This window comes from Mustela nivalis, assembly GCF_964662115.1.
Source record: "Mustela nivalis genome assembly, chromosome: 9".
NCBI classification, from domain to species: domain Eukaryota; kingdom Metazoa; phylum Chordata; class Mammalia; order Carnivora; family Mustelidae; genus Mustela; species Mustela nivalis.
The window spans coordinates 86,543,029-86,569,942 of record NC_139028.1 but is presented as its reverse complement, the minus strand read 5'-3'; positions in this window follow the sequence as shown (position 1 = coordinate 86,569,942).

The window sequence follows — 26,914 nt, the reverse complement described above, 5'->3', positions numbered from 1 at the left end:
CTTCTGGGAGCGGTCAGCTGCACTGCGCGATACAAGAACGAATCCCTTTGACTTCCAGTAAAATGACCCCCACCCCCTTCCTTCCTTTCTTTCATTGTTCACCATCACTCTGCATTCAAATCCATCATGGGAACTACCTGGAGAATACTTCTGTCTTTTGCTCACACACGCATGCAACACATATTTATTATGTGCCAACTCTGTCAGGTATTATAAAAAGTACTGCTAGGGATCCACAAAAATAAATACATAAATAAGACCTAAGTCCTACCCTGAGCAAGTCAGAGAGAAAGAATCATACATGTAAGGTGATAAGGGTTAAAGTTTTATAGGGGCTCATAGGAGAGACTAGATCTGCCTCGGGAACTCTGGAAGATTTTTTCCAGCAGGGGAGTAATCTGAAACAAGTCTTAGAAGAACAGAAGGGCTTCTCAGACTGGAAAGAAAGAAGAAGGTTATTCCATATACAGTGGGCAAAGACATCAAAATGTAAAACCGTTCATGGTGATTAATAATGATGGTGTTGATATATTTGTGGAATAGGGAGGAAATTAATTATTCCTGGGAACTGGTTTCCCTGTGTGGAAGAGGAAAGCAGAAGGCAAGATGAGCCTGCTGACATGGTTTGGTACTCAATTATGAAGAACTTTGTAAACCATAATACATGGTTTGAGCGTAATCACTTACCAAGTAAACCTGTGAGCGACATTTGCAGCAAGTGAAAGTCCTGGGAAACCTCTTTTGCACAATATTGTGCAGAATATTGGGGAAAGAACCCAGATACAGAGCATAGAAAACATATTTAGCCTTACTCCATGGGATAAAGAGAACTATTATTTCAAATATTGCCTTTGAGGAATTTAAAATAAAGTCGGACAGATAAGGCAAATACCAAGAACCAATGAGAAAACAATCAGGTTTATCACCTAGTGCCTGACTGTATGGCAAGAACATGAATTCCCTGAGGTCAGAGAAGGGAGCATTATATTCCAACCATCTTTCCTTTGATTCTTTCCCTACTTGATGAATGAAGGTCACCTTCACAGATCATTAGCTCATCCACCAGAAAAGGAGTTGTAGGGTCTCATGGAGGTTTGAGCAAAAAGAGAAAATGAAAATAAGTAAGCTGGGAGAACAGAACTGGAGCCTGGTAACTTGAAGGGACCACTATGTGAGCAAAACAAGGAATGGACAGAGTGGACCAAGATACAAGTGAATGAGGTGGAACAATTCAAGACTAAGGTTATATATCGTCAGTGTCTGCTGGAGTATTTTTAGTGTGTCTTATTGAGCTGATGCCAAAAATCTTTTTTTTTTTTTTTAAATGAAAATATCTTTGCAGGAGATGGGCTAAATAGGTGATAGGTGCTTGTGATGAGCTTTGGGTGGTATATGTAACTGATGAATTGCTAAAGTCTACTCCTAAAGCCAATATTATATGATATGTGAACTAGAATTTAAATAAAAATTATTTTTAAAATCTTCCTTTCTGCTGACTATAAAAATAGTAATCTTTGTAAAAAAGGTTATGCTTTTTTTCAATGCCAAATATGTAAAGTAGAAACTAAAATCCTCTCCAACTCTACCTTTGGACAAAGACTGTCAAAGCATATGCACTTAAAAAAATGTATATCAATACATATTGTCAAATGGGCTGAATGCTGAAGGCTTTATGAAGAAATGACACTGTCACATGGGTCTGTAGTTGACCAGGGGATTAGTAATCCTAGCATAGCCAGGCATTAGTAAGAGAATCTGCTGGAACTCTTGGCTAGGAGCTGAGCTCAGCAGGCTTTCACATTGGCAAACCAAAGGCCAGGTAGATATCTGGATCCTGAGAAGAAGCAATACCTGCAAGTCAAAAAGCCAGCATGAAAATTATCACAGAGAGCGCTCCACTTGGAGGAACTGTCCATCTGCATGAGGGGCTTGTCTCATACAGACAGCTTGGGCAGAACTTCTATCTAGCTGGGCAAATAAACATGGAGAGAAAGACCGTTTATTGGAAAGAAGATGGACTTTGTGGCTATGATTAAGGTCTGCATCTCAGTTCCACTAACCCTCAGGTCCTGTCTTGGGGTTCCAATGCCTTTGAGCCTCCTTTTGCTTTTGTTATAGATGTGAATGATCAGAATAACACCTGTCTTACCAAAGTCACAGAGGTGTAATGAGGATCACACAACACGGTTATTCAACAATTGTGTGTTGAGATCCTACTTTCTTCTAGGAGCCAGAGATAAAGAATAAACCAAACAGACAAAACCCTCTTCCCTCAGGCAGCCTACATTCTAGGGAGTTCAGAGTATGTCAAAATATGTCAAACCACCCTCATTCATGTAACAAATATTTAAGGGCCTTTGCCATGGAAGTCAGACATTGCTATTGTCTTCATTTAACAGATGGGAACACTAGACTTCAAAGAAGTTAATTTTTTCGGGTTTACTTAATCAGTCACAGCAGTGGGACTCAAACCCATGTAGTGTGATCTAGACATACAAATTTTATGCATTAGGCTATATATTATGATTCTGACTTAGTGCTTTAAAACATTCGCTGTTATATTTTATTAGCATCATTGTCATCTTTGTTTTCCAGATGATGCCACTGGACCCCAGATAGGGGACACGCTCTGTTCAAAGTCATACAACCAGAAACTGGCTGAGTTGGAATTTGAACGCAGGTCTCTCTGACCCCTATAGTCTACTCTTTTTCCTGCACAACATTGCCTCCTTCAGGCTGATCCCCCACTGATTCAGGAATGCTTCCCTTTTTCCATTCATTCCCTTTGTACATGCCCAAATGTAGACATCGCCTCTTGTGTACCATTGCAAATACAGCTGCCAGTAACAGTCAAGGGGTCCTGACGCTTTGCCAGCTTTGTCACGAGACCACCTTACCTTTCTCTTTTGCAGCCTCTGTCTTTTCATCACACTCTGCTTTCCAGACCTGCATTTGGTTCTTACTGGTAGAAAGGCTGGGTATACATTGAGGCCACACATTTACTGGCCCCAGTGAGACTGAGGCTGACGTGATTTGTCCTGACTTGCTCAACAGCCAGTAGCTTGCCCTCAGGCCAAGAAAGACCTGTGTCTAGCACGTTCCACCTTAGTTTTTCCTTTCTCCCTAAACTCCCCTGGCCCAATGCCTTTCCCAGTGTGTTTGCTGTGGTGATGCTGGGCTGCTGCCGAGGAGCAGGATGCCTTGGGGTGGAATGACCCTGCAGGTCACACCCGCCAGCCTGGCTCTGCTGACAGCCAGGCCAGCCGCTGCGGGGCAGTGGACACTCCAGGGTTCTGAATTCCCTCTGGATTATTCATGAGTGCACACAACCCCCTCTGACAGTCACAGGTAAATCCCAGATCGAATTTTTCTCTTCCCCTGAAAAGAACCCTATCAATATCCCTGGGGTCAGGCAGACTCCCCATCTAGCCTTTCTTACCTGGGCTGGGGGGTACTTGGAGGCCACTTGGAATTTGCCAGCTCGGATTAGGTTTCCACCTACTCATTGTGTCCTGGTGAATGAGATCCGGGAGTTAGATGGTGCCCTCAGAATTATCTAACGGTTTGGGGTAACCCGAAGGTGGTTAGTGTACTTTTCCAACCCATCCTATTGCTGTCCGACTCTTCCTGCACTCAGCCCCTGGCCCTCCGATCTTTCATGCACACTTACACCACACTTGTCTTCCTTAAAGACTTTGCACACATCCCTCTGTGTCTAAAGCCTTGTGGCTCTGCACTGCTTGCGGGTTTGTCCCAGTCACTGACGTTTTCCAATCATATCAGGTATGCCTCTAATAATGTATGCTTTAAAATAGCTAAAGTAGTCATATTTGGAAATAATCAAGTTATTTAAAAGATTGAGGGTCATCTCTATTGTCTCATGCTCATGTAATTGAATTTTGATATGATTCCTTATCACACATTTGGGTATGCCATCACAGCGCATGATCTCGCCATGTGATTCTGGAAAAAGGAAGACTCCGTTTCCTCCAGTGCAAAATGAAGGTAAAAAGGGTACACAACTCACAGATTTATTCACTGAACAAATATTTATTGAGCTTCTACCATGTTCCGGGCCCTGCAGCTTACGTCCTCCTGCATGGCTGTGTCAGTTACAGTGAACAAAGCAAACATCTCTGGGCTCATGGAGCTCACCTTCCGGGGGGTTCTGGGAAAAATTAAATGAGATAATGGCAGTTGACATTTGTTGAGGGCTCAGAACCCAGCCTGGCAAGTGGGAAAACCTCAATGAGCATTCCACATATGTAAGCCTTAAAATAATCTTGTGATGTAGCTGCTGTAGTTCTCCTTGTTTTGTGGACAGGCCTAAATAAAGAATAATGGCCCAAATAATTTTCCCTGTCCCTAGCAAGGGAATCAGAATCCAGGCAACCAGATGCAACTTTGTTGCATCTGCATTTGAACTTGAAATGCTTAGTGCAACACCTGGCACATAATAAGTATTTAATTAAGGCTATTATTTCGGTCCCATTTTCATTAGTATTTTCAAACTCAGGAAAGTGCTTATAACTCATTTAATCTGTTATATATATTCTTTTTGCACAATTGTGCCAATTATAAATTGTGGTAGTGTTTGTAAATGCCCCCATGGTACTATTGGTTTACTTTCATGCAAAATAGTGTTTGATTTCTATCAAACTTGGAATACACCATGAGAACGTATTATACACATGAGTGTCTTCTGCTACATTTATTACGGTAGAGGAAAAAACACTGATGCTCCGAATAAAATCTCATAGAGGAACGTGCCTCTCAAGGTCACGGTAAGGAAGTGTGATGAAGTAGAAAAGGCTTGCGTGGGATTTGGTACTGGATAAGCTGGTACTGGTTCAAATTTCTAATTCCTCAGCCCAGTAGCTGTTTCTGTTTCTGTAAGGAGCTAACCTTCTCTGAGCTTTCCTTTTCCTGTTCTCCAAAATGAGAGGGTTACCTCAGGTATCACTCTGGTCCTTTCCAGCCCTCAAGTGTGTGATTCGAGGTGTAGGTACAGAGTCTCATAAAGCTTTTCCTTAATCCAATTTTCCTGAGACAAATTGCTAAAGAAGGACTATTAGGCTAGAGGCAAAGAACATTCAGTGACAACAGCTCTGAATTCCATTACTAATAGAAAACCAATAATGAACATTGAACTTTTTTCAGGCGCCCTAAAAATAATTGGTCATGGATTTTCTTTCAAAATGTAGGGGTTTAACCTCACACTTTGCATGTACATGCCGCCAGGTGTTTGCAAATGAAGGAGTGTACTGTGGTGATAATTCATTTCTATGAACTTATTCCTGATCCAGCAAACTGAGATGAGCATTTTAGAATACAAAGAAGTGAAAGATTGTTTATCTGAAGGTAGCATTGATGTTCACATTTATGATGGAGCCTTGAGACTTGACTTTCTTTTTTGAGTCGTAGATAAAGAAATGGATCTTTTCAAAGAGAAAGACATAGTTATCTTACCAAAAGAAAAAAAAAAACTTTTGAGGGGGAAAAGGAGACCTTTGCAATTATTTGGCTCCAACTTTTTCATTTTATGAATGATGAGATTCAACTTCAGTAAACCTTATCCATTAAAAAGAGCTAATAATAGTACCTGCTGTGACCATTAATAAGGTAACATCTATAAACCACTTAGCACAGAAAATGACATGAAATCTATGCTCCATGATAGTACCTATTTATTATAATTTTTGCTCAATATTTTATACTTGCCTAAATCTACACAGGTAATATTGGCATCGTCAAACTAGAACTGAGGGCGCCTTAAATCCAGACAAGTGTTCTTTTAAAAAATATTACTCATTCAACTGATATTTATTGAGTGTCTACTAAATTCCATGCACTTTTAGAATACTGGGTTTACAGCAGTGGCGGGGGTGGGGGCGGGGAAACAGACCTGCCATCCTCCTCCCAAAAAATGTCCTGGCTTCATGGAGCTTAAATTTTAACAGGGAAACAGATAATAAACAGCATAAATGAGTAAATATATCTAGGGTGTAATATATATATATATATATATATATATATATATATATATATACACACACACACACACTAGTATATATATATATAAAATAGTATATATAATATATAATATAATAGATATATATATAATAGTAAATATATCTAGGGTGTAAGAAGATAAAGGAGAGAAGAATTAAGGTGTTTGGGGAGGGATGCAGTTTTAAATAGGATGGTCAAGAAAGGCAGGAGGTAAAGGAACAAGCTGTGTGGGTTTCTGGGGGAAACTCACTGCAAGCAAAGGGAGCGTGAAGCATGCAAGTCCTGGGACAAGAGTGGGCTGCTCACACATGAGGACTGCCAAGGAAGCCAGTGCAGCTGGAACAGGGTGTGCAGCAGTGATGTAACAGATATGGACCATAAATGCCTATGACCTTGCAGACCATCACCAGGACTTTGTTTTTATTCCTAGAGATCTGGGGAACTATGGAACAGATTGAGTAGAAGAACTACTGGAGGAGACAGACTTAAAGAATGCTTCCGAACCAGAATGCGTGGATCCCTGGGGTTGGCAAACCATATATAAAAGAAACTCTAAGACAGAGATAATATATGTCCTGCAAAGCCTGAAATACTTACTATCTGGCCCTTTCTAGGATAAGTTCTCTTAAAGAATAAGATCAGGCCAATAAAAACACACATTTATGATCTCACAGTTTCTGTGGATCTGAAATCCAAGCACTGTTTAGCTGAGTTTCTATTATGGATTGAACATTTGTGTTCCCCACTCCAGATTCATATGCTGAAACCCTGTCCCAGATGTGATGGTATTAAGAGGTAAGTGAGGCCTTTGGGAGGTCGTCAAGATTAGATGAAGTCATGAGAGCAAGCCCTCAGGTCCTTTACAGCTGTTGGCCAGAAGAATCAGTTCCTTGCCACTTGGGCCTCTCTAGGGGGCAGCTCACAACTTAGCAGCTGGCTTCCATTTCCTTGGACAAAGAGAGCGAGAGAGAGAACACCCAAGATAGAAGCCATGATTTCATAAGCAAATCTTGGGAGTGACATGCCGTTGCTTCTGCCATATACCATCATTAAAACCAAGTCAGTTGTCCAGCCCACAGTTAAGGGGAGAGGGTTATGGTGAGCATGGATCCCAGGAGGTGGGAGTCCCTGGAGTGCCTTCTTCGAGGTTAGACACACAAGTTCAGGAAATAGAACCAGCTTTCACAAAAAGAGGAAATTATCGCCAAAAATTGTAGGAACTACAAAATTATTCCCTCCTGATTTCTGCAAGTGATCAATTTGGGAGGGAGGGCCAGGTCTCTTTCCTGTCAGCCCACAGACAGGACAATTCCAGAGCACACAACACATTCCATATCACAGGCAGCCTGTCAGCTGAGTCTGATTTGGTAACTGTGATAGGCAGAATAAGGGCCCCCAAACATGTCCACATCTTCATCTGCAGAACCAGTAAATGTGTTACCTGACATGGCAAAAGAGACTTTGAAGAAGTGACAGAGTTAAGCATTCTGAGCTGGGCAATTATCTTGGACTATCCAGGTGGACCCAATAGAATCATGAGGGTCCTCATAAGTGAGAGGGAGGCAGGAGGGTCAGAGAAAGAGACATGGTGACAGAAGCAGATGTTGGAGTGATATGATCACTAGCTCTGAAGATGGAGAGGAAGCCAAGAACTAAGGAATGTGGGCAATCTCTAGAAGATGGAAAAGGTGAGAACATGGATTTTCACCAAGACCCTCCAGAAGGATGGTAGCCTTGTTGCTGCTTCAATTCAGCTCAGTAAGAGACATGTTGGACTTGTGATCTTCAGAACTATAAGAAAATAAATTTTGTTGTCTTTAGCCCTTTAGGTTTGTGGTAATTTGCCAAAGTTGTCATAGGAAGTGAAAACCCAAGTCTGGTTCTTTTATAATTCTTCTTGATTTTTACTATTTTTTCTAATTGTAAATAATAACTATCTTCTTTCTTAACAGTACTTTATCTTCCATTTCATAAGTAATATCTAAATACACATAAAAATGAAAGCATGCATAAAAAGTGAAGACATAACACATATAGATGAAGTTTCTTATGATCACTTTCTCCAGCCTGTCCCTCCTCCAAGTAACCACTCTTGTCATCTTGCTATATAGTCTTCTCCATTCATAGATAAAATACACAACCATTCAATAATTAGTTCCTTCAGCGAGTATTTATTATGCCATTACTATGTGCTAAGCACTACTGTCAGTGCTGAGGACATATCCCAAATTCCTGCCTTCCTAGAACTCATCATTATAAAATATACACCCAGGATGAGACAGATGGGACTCAAGGAGGTGATATGATCTGCTAGGTCAGCACTGTCCATCATAGTTAGTAGCCACTAAATGAATGTGGCTATTAAGCACTTTCACTGTGTTTTTCCTAACTGAGATGTGTTGTAAGTGTAAATATATGTTGGATTTCAGACTCAGTACAAAAAAACAAAACATAAAACATCCCATTACTATTTTTTACATTGATTACATGTTGCAAAATAATATTTTGAATATCTAATGGGTTCTATAAGTATATTTTTAAAATTAATTTTATGCGCTTCTTTTTACTTTTTATTAATATGACTGCTAGAACATTTAAGCTTACATATATGGCTTGTATTATGTTTCCACATTCCATCAATCATTAGTTAGTGCCCAGAAATTAGAGGCACTAGCAGGTAGGGGCCCCATTCTCCATTTTGATTGGGCCCATTCAAGGGAAATTCCTTAGCAAGACTAGACTCATCATTTAATGTAGTCTCCCCTCCTCTACCTACAATGCCCCCTTTGAGAGTCCAAGCATTCATGGCCCTGATCAACAAATGTTCAGGGCCTATCACTATTATAGAATCTCAGCCTCCTTCTCCCCAAACCCAAGCAATCTTCAAGTTTTCAGGAGCCATGTGCAATGTCTATATTCATAACTCCTTATCATTCTCATTGACAATTTCATGAAGGAGAGCCTGCGGACTGGGATTTCCTTGCCTCTTAAAACAATATAAAATTAACATTATCATTCTTTGAAATTCACAGAAAACATTTCTAAAGGTCATTTTTTCCCCCCGAAAACCCAGTAAAACAGGTAGAGAAAGAAAAATGAAAAGAAGCTGTTTAAAGAACAACGTTTTCTTAAGCCTTTGGTGCTTACCAGTGCATTTTAGATCTTATTTGGCAACAGATTATTGATTTAATCATTTTAAGATTCACACATTGATTTTTCCATGGTGTCCTGCAAAAGCATCATGACTTCCTAGTACTGGGACACCTGCGCAGGTATGTGAACTTCTAACACAAACACACTCAGCCTCCTGGTGGTGGTTATGCTTATGGGGTTTTGCTACCCCCAGTAACCATTGTGAGTTTGACCAAGTTTTCTGGCCTTTTCCCTAAGTTTCTGTATTTTAAAAATAAAGAAACTTTCAGCCATAACCCTCCAGTGTAGAGACTATATACAGGTAATTACATGGACTTCCTTTAAGAAAGGAATAAGAGTGGCAGATAAGATGGAAGATAAGAAGAAAGATAAGAAAAGCTGCTCCCTTTATAGTCTCAGTTCCTTTCATGGCATGAACATCTTGCCTTGGTATTGTTCTAATCAGGTATTGTTCTAACCAAGATGTATATTTTTCACACATTCCCATCTTCTTTATTACATACTACTATAGATTCCCAAATACATTGTTCATTTCTACAGACATACACAGACATACATATGTATGGTTGTATAGAGCAAACTGTGTATCTTCTATGTTAATTATTTAAGGACTTTTTCAAGAGTACTTTGACTGCATGCAATTTTGTCTTAGGTGTTAACTTTAGAATCTAGTTTGACATAAATGCAATGCCACTACACTACTGTCCAGTGTTCCCCAAGCCTAACACAGGCATAGGCACAGAGTAAGAAATTGCATGATAAATGTCTTCTGAACAACAAAATCTTCAGACCACTTCTTCTGCCAGTGCCTAACAGACCTTTGTTTGGTGCCTTTCAGATCAGCTTAAGACTTTCATTTTAGTATCTTCTGAGACCTCTGAGTTCTGGGATAAGTAATAAAAGTCATCCAAAACAGGACCAAAAAGAACCAAAACAATGAATGTTCTTTTGAATACACTGGAAAATGAATTGATCCCCTATCTCTAGAGGAAAAATACATGATGTTTTCCATCTGGCAAGGCTGTGGAAGAATAATGTTGTGGAAACAAGAGTCTATTCACTGGAGTCATTGTGCCGCAGTCCTGCAGCTAGGAGTGGGGACTTTGCATCACTCCACCCACTTATGAACACTCAAATGTGGAGTTCTGTTTACTGGCAAAAGTGTTTTCAAACTCCCTCTTCTTCACCCGCTGGAGTAATTTTTGTCTAGCAAATGACTAAATGGCATTATGTTATCTCAAAGTTGGAAGGGTGATCAGAGATCTCATGGCCCTCAGGTCACACAAGTCTCTAATGAAAAACTAGACATTGGGTCCTGGTTGGGATGTTTTGGGCTTTACGTAACATCATTGCCTGACTCAGGCCTAAATATTAGGGGAAATTGTCTCCTATAGCCAGAAACCCAGAAGAGAAAGAGGCTAAGTCTCAGGCTGGTACAACATAACTGAAAGATGTTATCAAGGACCAATCTTTAAAAAGGAAAGAAAAGGAGAGACCCATCTTCTTTCTACCACTCTGCTCTGTAGCAGCTTTTCCCTAAGATCAGTTTCCCTGGGATCAGAACATGGCTGCCACAGTTATGGATGTCACATTCAGGGTCCGGAGTCAGCAGAGGACTGTTTATTCTTGTACACCTTCTTAAAAATGGGAAACATTTTCCCAGCCTCTCCCCAACCCCAAGCAGGTGTCTCACCTTGAAAACTAAACTATATGCCCACTCTAAATCAGTCACTGCCAAGCTGAGCGGGACTCACACAATTGGCTTGACTGAGGCATAAGGTTGTCCAGAGAGGATAAATCTCTGGAGGGAAAAAAGGGAATGTTATAGTAGCAAGAACCAAACAAAGAAATTAATTTTGGGTAGACAACAACACTGTCTTGTGTATTCACCCATCCATGGAACAGACAGTGGGATAGCTAGGTACTTAATATTGCCATTATATACAACAGAGTTGAGCGGTCTGTGTAGCTTCATGTGGTATTGTGGACTGAATATTTGTGCCCACCTTCCCTGCCCCCACCCCAAATTCATATGTTGAAATCCTAATCCCTAATGTGATGGTATTAGGAAGTGGGGCATTTGGAAGGTGATTGGGTCATGAGGACTCAATCCTCGATCCTCATGACGGGGATTAGTGCATTCATAAAAGAGACCCCAGAGAACAGTCTCACCCTTTCCACCATGTAAAGGCACAGTAAGATGACAACCATCTGTAAACCAGAAAGCTAGTACCTCAATATTGGACGTCTAGCCTCTAGAACTGTGAAAAAAAAAAGAAAAGTTCATTGTATTATCTATGCTATTTTTTTGTAGCAGCCCAAATGGACTAAGACATGTAGAAAAATTGAAACCCTTTATTTAACTTTTCTCCTTATTTTTCTCACTCTTAGATCTGAAACTATAACTTCTTAACATTGTTATTATTTTCATCTAAAATTACTGAGCATTTAATATGTGCCAGGCACTTGAGAAAACATTTTTCATGGATTCCCTCATTTAATTTTTTGTAACAGCTCTGTGAAGTAGATACTATTATCCTCATTTTACAGTTAAATAAACTGTGGCCAAGAAAGGCTAAGTAACTTGCCCAAATTTGCACAATTAGTAGAGGGACCAGGACTGGAGTCAGTTTACTAAAATTCCAAATTAATAGGCACTTATTAAACAAAGGAGGCTCCATGCTGGGTGCTAGGAATAGCAGACATAGTTTTTGCTTTTTTGAAATCCACAATTTTAGGGGAAAAGGCAAATGGGAAAAAAATAGATTACACAAATTCTACAAAATTTTGCTAGGTATTATAATAAAAAGGAATGAAAGAGGGCCTTTATATATGCTACAGTGGTCAGATAAAGCCTTTCTGGAAGGTGACTTTATGCTGAGTCCTGAGAAATGAGTAAGAACTGTGTAAAGGGAAAGAATGAAATATTCCAGGAAAAGGCTCTAAGGTTGAAAAAGTTGGCACTTTCGACACATAAACTAAACCAGTGTGGCTGGAGCAAAGTGAGAAAGGAGAGAGTGGCATCCGTGGTTCTAGAGAGGTAGGTAGGGTCTAGAACATTTGAGCTGTGGAGGTCCCTTAAGAACATTGAATTTTGGGGGCACCTAGGTGGCTCATTTGGGTAAGCCTCTGAATTCAGCTCAGGTCATGATCCCAGGCTCCTGGGATCGGGCCCCACACTGGGCTCTCTGCTAGGCGGGGAGCCTGCTTTCCCCTCTACCTCTCTGCCTGCCTCTCTGCCTACTTGTGATCTCTGTCTGTCAAATAAATAAATAAAATCTTTAAAAAAAATTGAATTTTGTTCTAGGTACATTCTGACACTATTGAAGAATTATAACCAGACAATATGATTAGATTTGGCCTTAAAACCTGATCAAAATACTATTTGGAGAATGGATGAGTTGGAGAAAGAACAGATATAAAGAGATCAATGGGGAAACTACTACAGCCACCAGGAAATCGGTGATGGAATGTGACCATGGAGATAGAGAAAAGAGGATTGATTCAAGAGATGTTCTACAGGTAGAAGATGCAGAAGTTGTGTGGAATTGAATGTAATGATAAGGGGAAGGAAGGAAACATTTCTGTTTCCCAGAAATGGTGTTAAATATGGAGGCCACTTGGTTGGGGGAAGCAGGGGCCTGGGGAATAGATGTAAGAAGATAAAAGTTTAGCTTTAGATGTATTAAGTTTGAAATGTAAGGTGTTGACTAGGTTACTGCACATATGATCTGGAGCCGAAAAGTCTGCTGGAGATATGTGTCTGGGCCTGGTTGTCATATCGATGGCATTCAAAGCCATGAATGGAACTGGTTGTACCCAGGAAAATAGTAAAGATAAAGAAAAACAAAGTGCCCAAAATACAAAATACAAAGGGGATCAAATTGGAGCCATCAGAAAGCTAAAAAGAAAACTGTTAGATTGAAGCATTAGCCAAGTCAAATACAGGAGTGTTTCAGGAAGAAGAGAGTGGCCAGTTATACTGCTTGTTGCTGAGAGTCAGGTATAACATAGTCTGAAGTTATGTATTGAAAGGACCCATCCATTGGCAAGTACTTGGAATTTAAAATGACCCACATCTAGGCACATCATTAAGAAATTCCATTATATCCCAGACCAAAAATAGATTCTAAAGTCCTTGGAAGAGTTCAGAGAGGGGCAATGAGAACAAGCCACATATAAAAAGTTGGATTCAAAATAGCATAAGACTTCCTGGAGTAGAATTAAAAGCTAAAACACAAATGGATAATGCCTTCAAAATTTCAAGGAAAAATGATTCCAACACAGAATTATATCATAGTCAAATAAAAGTAGAAGAAAAATCTGTTTAGAGATGAAAGTTTATCTTTCATGTATCCTTTTTGAGGGAGCTACTGAAGGATGCTCTCCTACAAAATGAGGGCATAATCAAAGAAAAAAATCCAAGGAAAGGGATAAGAAAAAGTAGAGAAGTGACAGCAATTCACAGAATGGTGATAAAGAGAAGTTCCAGGATGACAGTTCTGCAGGTTTAGAGGATATTCAATCCCAAATGAGTAGCAGGATTGAAAGCTCTAGGAAGTGTTGGGGGTGAGGACAGTGGATAGGCTATCTGGTGTGACTTAACATATTGCATAAGGTTTTAGAAAGAAAGAAAATTTTAGACTGAATGAGTAACAAGATGCACAGTAAATAGCAAACCAAAAACAAACAAACAAACAAACAAACAAAAACAATTGTCCATTCCAGTGTTAAAGGGTAATTTTCTTAAAATCCCCAAAAGGCACAATTATGACTGGAATACAAATACAAAATGAACATGTGTCAATGATTTTGTTTAATTCATCTCTTCAGGAGAGAACTGGCACAACTGACACAAGGGTAAATTTAAAGAGGAGAATCATATATAAGGAAAAGGGAATTCTAAAATGAATTTACCAAGAGAAGCAAAATGATCTATTCATAGAGCAGCAATCCGTTTCATTCATATTAATTTTCTATTGCTATGTAACAAATCACCACAAATTTCACAGCTCAAAACAACATACATTTATGATCTCATGTAGTTCTGTAGGTCAGAACTCTTGGTGGGTTCTCTGAGTTCTCAGGTTAGTCTTACAAGTCTTACCGAGATGTAGGTTGAATTGGACTCTTCTGTGGAGATTCTAAGGAATCTGCTCCCAGGCTTTTTCAGGTTGCTGGCTGAATATAATTCCACACAGCTATGGAACTGAGGACCCCATTTCCTTGCTGGCTGTTGACTGGATTGCTATCAACAACTAGAAACCCTTCCCCGGTTCTTGCATATGTTCTTTGCACAACTTCAAAGCCAGCAATTGTATATCAAATCCTTCTGGTATTTTGAATCTCTCCAATTTCTTCTTCCGTCTCTAACTGGAGAAAACCCTCTACCTTAAGGGCTCATGAAATTAGGCTCATGGGATTAGATTTGACTCAATAATCTCAAATAATCTCCCTTTCCCATGTAATACACCATAGTCACAGGAGTGATATCTCATCCACATGTTCTTCCCACACTCAAGGGGAGGAGGTTTTCTTAGGACATGGTCATTGGGAGATCATTTTAGATTCTGTTTACCACAGCATTCCACCATACATAACCATTTGTGTTTCTATGAATAATGGTAATATATATTACTATTAGTTTTCTGCAACTTATAGAATTATTTTTAAAAAGGTCAGAGACAATGAAAGGCAAAGAAATGAATGACTGTGAAAGCCTAGATAGATCAGCTTTATGCAGTAATCTTGTTTTGCTCATTTCAAAGTCTTTCATAATTTCTTCTGACACCTATTATACAAGGAAAAAATATAATTGTAACACATACAATATGGCTCACTTTTGATCAAAATGTGGGTAGCCATTGGATATCCATGTAGCTAACACTTGCGATATGACTATATCAATGACTGCTTTTAGTTTTACTTGGTTTTTCAGATAACCAAGGAGTTGCAAAGACTGAGTATAATGCCTAATAGAGACATTTGTTGAGTTTTCCTACCTGGAATCCCCACCCTTTCTTCTAGTACTGGAACCCTGATTTTCAGTTGGAGAACCACTCCTTTTCCACTAAGGTGGGTCGCACATGACCTAGACAAATGTGTACATGCTAGGGATGAAATATTGTCATAGCACAGATAAAGGATCAATCAACAGAATGACAAAGGCAGAAAGACCTTGACATTGGGTGACAAGAGAGTTTGATTTTGAAGGACCATGAAAATGATAATACCTAACATTTATTATGTAGCTGTCATGTATCAGGCACTACTTTTCACACTCTTCAAGCATCATCTCATTTAATTCTTACAATTCAGAAAAGTAGAATTTGTATTGCTTCACTTTACAGATGTGGAACCTGCAGCACAAATATGTAATTTGCTCAATGTTGCACAGCTAACAGGTGATAGAGACCATTCTCTCATGCTATACCATACTTATTTTCAGAAAATAAAATCAGCTATGGAAAAATAATTCAGTCAAAGAATAAAATAAATCATTTTCTTATACTGAGAATGACCAGTGAGGTTCCAAGGTCTTCCTTCTTTGTCCATTGAAACCTAGCGGTGCACTTTATAACTTCCAGGAGAAGGCCCTAAATCTTGGGTACAATGGGCTTCTACTCTTTAGAAGATTCAAACTTAAGTGTGTATCAGGAGCACCTGGAAAGCTTCTGATTGCTGGGTTCCGCCCTCAGAGTTTTTGATTCAGTAGGTTTAAGGGGAGTCCAAAATTTTATTTCTAACAAATTCTCAGGTGATATTGCTGTTGCTGGTTTGGGACCCACATTTGAAAACAACTGGCCTAGAGTATGAGTAATAGCAGTATAGGCAATCTGGGCTGAGTCCCCACCCTCCTCTTTCTTTGCTTCCAAACCTAAAGAACAACCACAGTGACAAACTTGTGTGATTATTGGCAGATCACCCAGGGACAAAACCACCAAGTGGAGAGGCTGGCTTGGAGATGATCTCACCAGAGCTGGTGGAGAGAAATTCAATATCTGTTTGAAGTGAAATTAAGTTGGGTCTTGCCTCTCTGTCTATCAAAGGGGAGGGAAAAAGCTAATAACATGGAAAAAAAATATGTACTTTTTGGTAACTGTGACTTGATTTCTTGGTATCACCAGAAAATCATCCTTAATAACCATGATGCTTTGTATTTCTATGGTAGTCTTTCCTAAAGAATTTTAAAGTTACTGACAGAGCCCATTAATCTTCTAAAACCTCTAAGAGGCTTCTGGGTGTTGTTGGATTTGTCTTTCAAAAAATTAACCATACAAAAACTTAGTTTTTCTCCCAGATTCTACAAGAAGGGAAACTTTTTAGGATATCTCATATGTTGTGTGTTTCCTAATGCTTTCAAATGGCCCAGCTTGAAACTCTATAAATCCTATATTGCAGACCTTAATTTGAAATATTTATTTCAGATTTTTTTCTCCATGACTTGAAATTTTATTTCTTCACATCTCTAGTTCTTATTTCCACATAATTCTGCCCACTGAATGCATATTAAAACTGTGTGTTTAAAAGAAAAACTATTTTTAAGGGGTAAAAGAAACTTAACACCTACTGGACTATTGGTTGTAGACTAAGAAGGGAAAGTTCATCAAAAGCCGCCACTTCATCCTCTTTGGAAAACTTTGAACTATAACATTTCAAAATTCAAGGGTGGTGAGTGTAGACAGAGTGAGAAAAGATCCAAGACTCCTTTTGGCTAGAGAATAAAACCCATGCAATACAGAGCAATTCCTTATGAAGAGTTGTAAAAATAATACAATGGATCAAGTTTGCATCACAGGGTTTATTCACACCCTCAGGGGAAATTGCCAAAATTACTTAAAAATATGGTAAATCAAAGTTGGTTATCTATCAGCCTTGCAAACATGTCTTTCACCACTTCTAATCTCATACAGATGTGACAAGACTGTTGGTGATTGGGTTCGACACACTTAGACCTTGCTTTAAAAGAAAACAGAATTATAAATTTTTTTGAATTTCTGCCACCTACTGGCAACTCAAAGTGCTAGAATGGAGCACAGGGTAATAACACTTCCTGTTCGAGGCTGGTTATGGTCTTCATCTGGAGGACAGTTAATTAACACATGCTTTAACCACTCTTCAGCACATGTAGTTGATTTAGTGAAGAAACAGGGTAGATTGGGCTGTTGGGGCTAGCTTCCAGGCCCCAGAGCAACCCTTAACCATCCCTGCTCCGTGGACGTGATTACAAAGTAAACTTGGCATTTTTGGATTCCTTTCCCTCGTGGTGTGAATCATATGGCTTCAGTGCTGGTGCGTTGGTGCTCAGATGGCACTGCTGTTTGCACATGGGTCACATAACGCTTAGCAGAGAGGCCAGTGCATTACCAGGTGTAATTCTAGAAAGCAAATAGTGTGTGTTTGAGGACTGTGAGAAATTAATCTGAATATTTATTTGTATGGCATCTGGAATACATTCTGGAAAGTTCTTAGGGGGAGAATGTGTAATGGTTTGGGATTGCTACCCAGTTGCACAGAGCCAGGATAGCGGGGGAAGATCTTTCAGCTTGAATCATCATCTAGTTTCTGATGCTAATTTTGACAGTCTAAACCTAGGTTCTTGGATCATCTTCTCAAATCCATTCTTTGACAAAATAACCGGCATGGAGCACCCTCTTTGTCTTAACCTTGTAATTCCTATGGTCCTATTTTGTCATTTCTAGGTGTGCCAAACTTCAAAGAGTTTATTTCTTTCCAAGGGGCACCCAGAAAGGGATCAAAGACATCACTTCATTTTGTAAAGCCCAAGCTGGAGAGTTTATTACACTGAGTCAATCTCTCTTTGAAGATTGCTATCTGTGAGTGTGAAACTTGAGTCCCAGGAGAGGCAGATGAGAAAAACTTTTGGGCAGCCACCAGACAAGAAGGTGTCATTTATACCACAATGGGAAAGCCGAGTCAGGGATGCTAGAGAAGATCAAAACGTTGAAGGTACGTTGGACATATGGCAAAGAGTAGCGACCATCTGGAAAAGTGGCTATTGTATTGGGGCAAGCCACAATCAAAAAAGAGAGGTGAAATTAAAAAAGAAATTAAAGGCCAAGAAATACATTGAGTGATAAACCAGTGAGCGTGTTTGAAAAATAAGGGCTGTTGATGATGGTGAAAATCCCAGCTCTACGGTCCAGGTATATTAAATTTCTTGCCATTCTGCAAGTACGATTTGCTGTCTCCAGCCTCTACACCTTCATGGATGGCCTTCTCTCTGCAGGATTATTTTTCTCCCCCTGGCCTCCCCACACTTTCTTTTCACTAAACCAACTCCTCCTACATATTGTTCAGGTCTCAACTTAAGTATCTCTTCCTCTGAAAGCCCAAGGAAGTTTCTTCTAGAACTAAGTGACTTACTCTAGTTCTCACAGGGAAGCACTCCCTTTAGCAGAGGATTTCTCACACTTCCTCTTCTGTGAGGTTTTCATTCCACCCCACCCCACAAGAGTTCCATGCTCAATCACAGTGGGAACTTGTCTATCTTGCTTCTACTGTGACCACAACCTTGGCACCTGGCACAATACCCACCACATGGCATATTGTTAATTCTCATTGCCAGAAAGAAGAACAATTAAAAAATAGCTTGAGGGGGTGCCTGGATAGCTCAGTGGGTTAAGCTGCTGCCTTTGGCCCAGGTCATGATCTCAGGGTCCTGGGATCAAGTCCCACATCGGGCTCTCTGCTCAGCATGGGGCCTGCCTCCCTTCCTCTCTCTCTGCCTGCCTTTCTGCCTACTTGTGATGTCTCTCTGTCGAATAAATAAATAAAATCTTTTCAAAAAAAAAATAGCTTGAGGGACCCAGCCAAGCTATCCATTTTAAAAGAACATTCAATCAGTTTGCCATCTCTGCCACAACTCTCTTTCCCCTAAGTGAGCCTCCAGAGCTGATAACCGACACCATGTTGGTGCCTCACAGTTTGTAACCATAGTAGGACACAAGGGGAAAGACGCTGGTGATTGAACAAATCATAACCCTTCCCTCTTCCTTTGGGCCAAAACAAGGACATTACCTCAAATAAGGCAAACTTTACCACCTTCTTTTATATGTTTGGAAACATATGGAATCAAATCTTATCACTGTATTAATGGAATTGGTTGAGAGTGGTTGTGGTTGCCAGCATCTCCCCCAGGGGATGGACCTTGTGTTCAAGCAAAACGTCTTCTTAAAAACCCAACACAGTGAATTAATAGTTATTTTGCTAGAAGAGCTCTAAATTGAAAATTTAGATAATATCATGTACTGATCTTAAAGTTAATAAGAAGGCAGCAAAGGGAAGCACTGGTGTTTTGTTGGATGTTGATTCTGCTACAAGACACATGTGTATGTTTTTGTAAGTTGCAGTTTTAAAAATATTTTAGAATATATTTTAAAATTAAATATTTACTACACTTTGGGGAACGTCTGAGTATCTCTGTAGTATAGATTTGAAAAATATCTCTAGGCCAGACACAATTCTAAACATTTCACTCAGGGGCATCTGGGTGGCTCAGTCAGTTAAACATCTGCCTTCAGCTCAGGTCATGATCTCAGGGTCCTGGGATCGAGCCCTGCATCAGGTTCCCTGTTCAGTGTGGAGTCTGCTTCTCCCCCTCATTCTCCTTCTGTGTTCTCTCTCTCCTCTCAAATAAACACATAAAATCTTTTTTAAAAATTAAAAAGATAATCAAATTCAACACCCAAAGAACAAATAATCCAATCAAGAAATGGGCAAAGGACATGAAAAGACATTTCTGCAAAGAAGACATCCAGATGGCCAACAGACACATGAAAAAATGCTCCACATCACTCAACATCAGGGAAATACAAATCAAAACCACAATGAGATACCGCCTCACACCAGTCAGAATGGCTAAAATTAACAAGTCAGGGAATGACATATGCTGGCGAGGATGCAGAGAAAGAAGAGCCCTCCTACACTGTTGGGAATGCAAACTGGTGCAACCACTCTGGAAAACAGCATGGAGTTCCTCAAAAAGTTGAAAATAGAGCTACCCTATGACCCAGCAATTGCACTACTGGGTATTTACCCTAAAGGTACAAACATAGTGATCCAAAGGGGCACGTGCACCTGAATGTTTATAGCAGCAATGTACCCAATAGCCAAACTATGGAAAGAACCTAGATGTCCATCAACAGATGAATGGATAAAGAAGATGTGGCATATATATATATATATATATATATATATAGAGAGAGAGAGAGAGAGAGAGAAAACACTATATATATAGTATAGTATAGTATAGTATAGTGTGTGTGTGTATATATATATAGGAATACTATGCAGCCATCAAAAGAAATGAAATCTTACCATTTATGTCGACATGGATGGAACTAGAGGGTATTATGCATAGCGAAATAAGTTAATCAGGGGTACCTGGGTGGCTCAATGGGTTAAGCCTCTGCCTTCGGCTCAGGTCATGATATCAGGGTTCTGGAATCAAGCCCCACATCGGGCTCTCTGCTCAGCACGGAGCGGAGCCTGCTTTCCCCTCTCTCTCTCTGCCTACTTGTGATTCCTCTCTGTCAAATAAATAAATAAAATCTTTTAAAAAAAAAGAGAGAAAGAAAAGAAAGAAAGAAATCAATCAGAGAAAGACAATTATCATATGATCTCCCTGATATGAGGAAGTCAAGAGACAACGTGGGGGATTTGGGGGGTAGGAAAGGAATAAATGAAACAAGATGGGATTAAGAGAGAGACAAATCATAAGACTCTTTTTTTTTTTTTTAAGAGAGAGAGAGAGCGTACATGCACAAGTAGGGGGAGCAGCAGGCTGAGGGAGAAGCAGGCCTCCCAGTGAGCAGGGAGCCCGATTTGGGGCTTGATCCTAGGACCCTGGGATCATGACCTGAGCCAAAGGCAAATGCTTAACAACTAAGCCACCTAGACACTGCCGATAAGAGACTCTTAATCTCACAAAACAAACTGAGGGTTGCTGGGGGAAGGGGTTAGGGAGAAGGAGGTTGAGTTATGGACACTGGGGAGGGTATGTGCTATAGTGAGTGCTGTGAAGTGCAAACCTGGTGATTCACAGACCTGTACCCCTGGGGCTAATAATACATCATATGTTAATTTAAAATATTAAATTTATTTAAATATTTTAAAAATAATAAAAAATAATAAATGGTTTACCCATATTAACTCTTCTACACTCCAGAACAATCCCATGAGGCAGATACTAGTATCCTGATTTTGTAGACAAGGATGTGTCTACTATGTGCCAGGCACTGTTTCAGGCAGTAGGCACACCACAGTGAAGGAAATGGGCAAAATCCTTGCCTGTGAAGCTTCTGCCAGGGCAGAGCTTCCATTGCCATACAGCCCACCATGCTGCTGCTGTTCCCCTCTCCCACTGGCTACCCTGGGCTCTGTGGGAAGGGAGCAGGGTAATAAGAAAGTCAGAATCAGGAACAGACTCATGGACAGAGACCAGAAAGGTGAGTAGGAGTTGGCAAGGAAGCTGTGGGGCAAGGGCACCACAGGCACAAGGGACAGGTAGGAAACTGTGGAGCCCATGGCATCATAGAGTCCTGACCACTCTCCCCACAATTGTCCTTGCTCAGTAAAGGGATCAAAGTCGTGCCTAAACTGCATGGTGAACTTTCTATTTTGTAGAGGTTAATCCTACACTGGCCTTGACTTTCCTTCTTGGTATTCTGCATTTGCCCACCATAGTCCCCTGCCCTGCTTCCTACCTCCTGCCTGCTCCACTTTGGTATCCACCTGAATCTGTTTGAACTTCTGGTCTTCCTGCTTCTTTCCTCAGCTCTTCCTTTTTTTTTTTTTTTTTAAGTTCCATCAGTTTAATAACAATTTAAAATAAAACAAGCCCAAAATAGAAACTGAGGGGGTAGGGAGGAGGACTCTAGGCCAGATGCACAAGGAGGCCTGTTCATGGCCCATGGCTTGGCTCAAAGCACCCTGGTATTTGCTGTTGTTACCAGTTCTGTGGAGTTGAGAAACAGCGATGGTCCTGGGGGAGCCACTGGTCTGCTTGGTCAAGGACCCTTCCTTCTTCTGGCGTGTGCTCGGTTCTGCATTCCCCAGGTCTTGTCCAGTAGTCCAAGGAAGGCCCCAGTGGGTTTATCACAGTCACCCAGCTACTCCTTGACCCTGGCAGGCATGGTATTATCACTCTCCACATTCAAGAGTTCATCTACATCAAATTCTAATTCTGGGATCTCTTCCTGGAAGTTATAGAGGTGAGTGAGCTGCCCCAGAATTCACTCCTCTATGTCAAGGTACTTCCCCAGCTTCTCGTGGTCCTATTTGACAACGACCTCCCTTGGTGCCTCACTGGGCTCTCCTGGTCTGCAGCCTGGGACCTTCACCTGCAACCCTGAAGGTAGACATGGGGCCCTGGGTCACCAGCACCTGGGCAGGGAGCTGGGCTGCCAACACTGTCTCTGCCAGTTCCTACCTAACTCTATCCTCTTTGCCACCTTCACCCCTGCCCTTGTCCTATCGTGCTGCTATCAGCCAAGGCCAGGCTGCACATCAGGTTGCCTCCAGCACCACCACTTCCAGGATGCCCACCACCTCCAGGATGCCTGCCAGCTGGCTCTAGGCCACTGGCTCAGCTTAGATTGTGAGCTCAGCTCTGGGGGGCTCCACGGTGAGGGTGGTGTCAGGGATGCCCAGGGACACCTGTGGCTTGTGGAATTCCCGGGCCTGGCGGGCTACCTGGCCTCATGACCCCTCCTCTTGATTCCTTTCTTAGTTCCTCTCTGTGCAAGAGTTAGCAATTCTCTCCATACTCATTCTTAGGTTCTCAGATTAGCTGCAACTTTACTGATGCATGAAACATTTACTGAGTGCCTGTAAGTACCAAACACAGTTCAAGTACTGAATGCTGTGGGAAGCTGAAAGATGCCCCCCAAAAGATATCCACATCCTAACCCCTGGAATCCGTGATAGGTACTTTATATGCCAAACAGAAGAACAGCAGATGTGATTGAACTAAGGGTCTTGGATCATTTGGGTTAGGCCTTAAATGCCACACCTGTATCTTTATAATGTTGAGACAGTGGGAGATTTGACACAAACACAAAGGAGACAGCGATGAGAGAACAGAGCAGAGAGAGGCTTGAAGATGCTGACCTTGAAGACTCGAGTGCCAAGGCCACAAGTCACGGAAGGCTGGCAACCACTGACAGCTGGAAGAGGCAAAGAAAGGATTTTCCCTCAGAGCCTCTGGAAGGAGTATGATCCTGACTTTGGACTTTCAGCTTCTAGAACTGTGAAAGAATAGATTTCTGTTGTTTTAAGTCTCTAATTAGTGGTAATCAAGAAACTAATGCAGTGCCCTTTCTCTGGTCCTTTCTAGATCTCTAAGGCCATTTCTGGTCCACATCGTGCCCCACACTCTCAATACCAGCTTACCACATTGCATATTAAGTGCATGTTCCCTGTCCTCTGTTGCACTACAAACTCCTTGGAAGCAGGAACGGGCATTTTCATATATCCCCAGCGTTTCATATAGCAGCTGGTATTATTAGATGCACAATAGATTTTTGTTAAATAAATGAATAAGCTATCCTGGATCACTGTAGTATTATTTAATACTTTTTCATATGTGAAAGCACTTTCTTTCCAATTAGACTCTGAGAACCATGGCTTTGTATAAACTGTGGTGGAAAGCATGACGTGGCAAACTCTTTCTAGCCAAAGGATGACACAGATTTCATCTCTCATGGTTTATAAAGGCTGCCTGGATTCTCCGTGAAATAGGATGCCTTGAACAACTAATATCTGTCATAGATGTGATCACAGGGAGGGGTGATATATGGACATATACTTGGCTCTCCCTGAGCTGTTTTTGTCCCATGGAAAAGATCTTTCTCTCTTTCTCTCTCTCTTTTTTTTTTTAATTTCATGCCACATTTTCTTTTTATTTATTTACTTTTTTTAAATTTATTTTTTATTTGAGAGAGAGAATAAAAGAGAAAGAGAGCAAGAGAAGGGGGAGGTCAGAGGGAGGAGCAGACTCCCTGCTGAGCAGGGAGCCCAACGCACAACTCGATCCCAGGATTCCAGGATCAAGACCTGAGCCAAAGGCAGTTGCTTAACCAACTGAGCCACCCAGGTGCCCGGATAAGGTCTCTTGTCTCTAAGAATGAAACAAGTAATGTTCCTGCTCTCCGGAATCGTGGAACTAAGATCTGCCATTTCTAACTCATCCACGGTAGTAGTAGTTTCTCATAGTCTTAGCTCCTGCCGTGAAAATTGACCGGTAAGTGTGTCATTCTTTCATTCAACATTACCCACCGCAGACCCTGTTTTAAGTGCTGGAGCTGTGCAGTCCCTGCCCTCAGAGTTTAAAGGCTGATAGAAAATATAAACATGTTTTAGACTGATCCCAGCCAGCAGTGTGAAAGGGATATTAGTGGATGTACAGTGAGGTGTGGTGGCGCCATGGTGGATAAATGTCTCAAGAGTGAAACCTTCAAAGAAAAGACTTTGAATTACACCTGTAAATTGGCTCTTGAGGCACTGACTGAAGGAGGGGACAATTTGTCCACTACGGATCAGAAGAAACCATGTGTGACTCAGTGGCTCTCCGCCTTCGGCTCCAAATCCCAAAGGAGGTTTGGGTTGTCTGGCTGATTTCACAGTGAGCCTGGCAAAAATTTAGCATTTTGCTCACTCCCTGTCTTCTGAGCAGAGCTCCGGAAGCAGGATCAATAGGGAAACACTGTCAACAGCTAGAGGATGCCATAAATCTTTTCAACCCTCGGTCAGAACCACTTGGGAGGGGACGGGTTGAGGTTCCTGGGAGGAGCTAAGGCAAAGCTTTGGGGTTCCATTCTAATGAGCACTTTCTGCTGATGGAGGGTGAGGGCAGGAGGCTGGTGTTGGTCATTCTCGAACCAGACCTTGCGGTGAAAACTAAAGCCTTAACAGACAGTCATAAATGCCATTTTCATTCAGCAGTTTATTTGCCAAGCACATTCTGCGTCTATCTGAAGGTGATAGGTCCTACCACAAAGGTAAATGCTCCCTGCTGTGGTCTGACTGTCCACGTCCCCTCTAATTTCATATGTTGAAATCCTAATGCCCAATGTGGTGGGAGGTGATTAGGCTGATTTAGGGGAGGCGATTGGATTAAGGCCCTTACGAAAGAGGACCGAGAGAGCTCCCTGCCCCTTCCGCCATGTGAGGATGCACATAGAAGTCTGTGACCCCAAGAAGGCCCTCCCCGGCCACCTAATCCATGGTGTTTTGTTACAGCAGCCCAAACTAAGGCACAACCCACCACCCACCCACCCAAAACACCCTGGCAAGGATTCAAGCCATGGAGCAGAATACGATCTGGGGCAGAGCTCAGCCTGAACCCAAACAGATGTATGATCTTGGGCATCTTTCAGCCCTGCTCAAGCTTCTGTTTCCTCATCCAGAAAAGAAGCATAGTAGTAGTACCTACATCATTGAATGTATATTAGGGAGTAAAGAAGCTTAGCCAAGTTTTTGGAAGATAAGTAATGTTAGTTGCAGATAACTTCAAGGGGTGGTGGTTAAGGTGGGAGAGGTGGGTTTAAGGGTCACCCTGGAGGCCAAGAGTAGGTTACAGAGTGAAAAGTACTAGCCTTGCCTGGGTGACTGTCTTAGAGCTGAAAGTTGATCCATACTTATGGTAAGATTGGAAAGCAGTGGTGTGGTTAATATCTGCGGCTCCTTGTTCATTCATCCAGCAGACATTCAGTGAGCAGGAGTGAGCTAAGTACGCTGCTAGGTCCTGGTAATACAGAGATGATCTAGCATTTCCCACTGTGTCTTAAGTTCCCTAAGAGCAAGGACCATGTCTGAGCAGTACACTGTTGTAGCTTTAGCACCCATAGAGCTACATGGAATTAGATTAGATTGAATAATTATTTTTGAATGAGAAGAGTAGGTGTTTAATATATATATGTTTTTAACATTTTCTTTATTTATTTGGGTGAGAGACAGAACATGCACATGCAGGGGGTGGGGCAGGAAGACAGAGAGCCCAAGGCAGGGCTTGATCCCAGGACCCTGAGATCATGACTGGAGCCAAAGTCAGAGGCTTAATCAACTGAGACATCAAGGCACCCTTGAAAATTATTTTTAATGATGAGGAAATCATAAAATATAATAACTCTCTGAAACTCTCTGTGTCTGAATTTGGCTATACACTGGTCAAATGCCTGCTGCCACTCCCCATCACTCCCCACCAGCAGTGAATAAGGGCAATTATATTCCTCATCTCTACCTACACTTGACATTTCTAAGTTGTCTAATTATGGTCAATCTAAAATATGTTAAGTAATAGCTCATTTGTTTTGATTCATATTTTTCTGATTACTAATACATTTGAGCAAAACTTCATATGCTTGCTAGTCTTTTCTTTTCTGGAAATTGCTTGTTCTGGGGTGCTGAGGAGGCTTGGTCAGTTAAGGGTCTGCCTTTGGCTTGGGTCATGATCTCAGGGCCCTGGGATAGAGCCCTGCCTCGGGCTCCCAGCTCAATGAGAGTCTGCTTCCCCCTCTCGTCTGCCCTCTCCCCTGCTCATGCTCTCTTTCACACTCTCTCAAATAAATAAATAAAATCTTTTAAAAAAAATTGCTTATTCTTGTCCTTTGCTCAATTCAGCTCCTAGGCCTATATTCCAAAAACATTCTTTTTTTTTAAATTTTTACTTATTTATTTATTTATTTGAGAGGGAGAGAGAGAGAGAGTGCAGGAGAGCAGGGTAGGG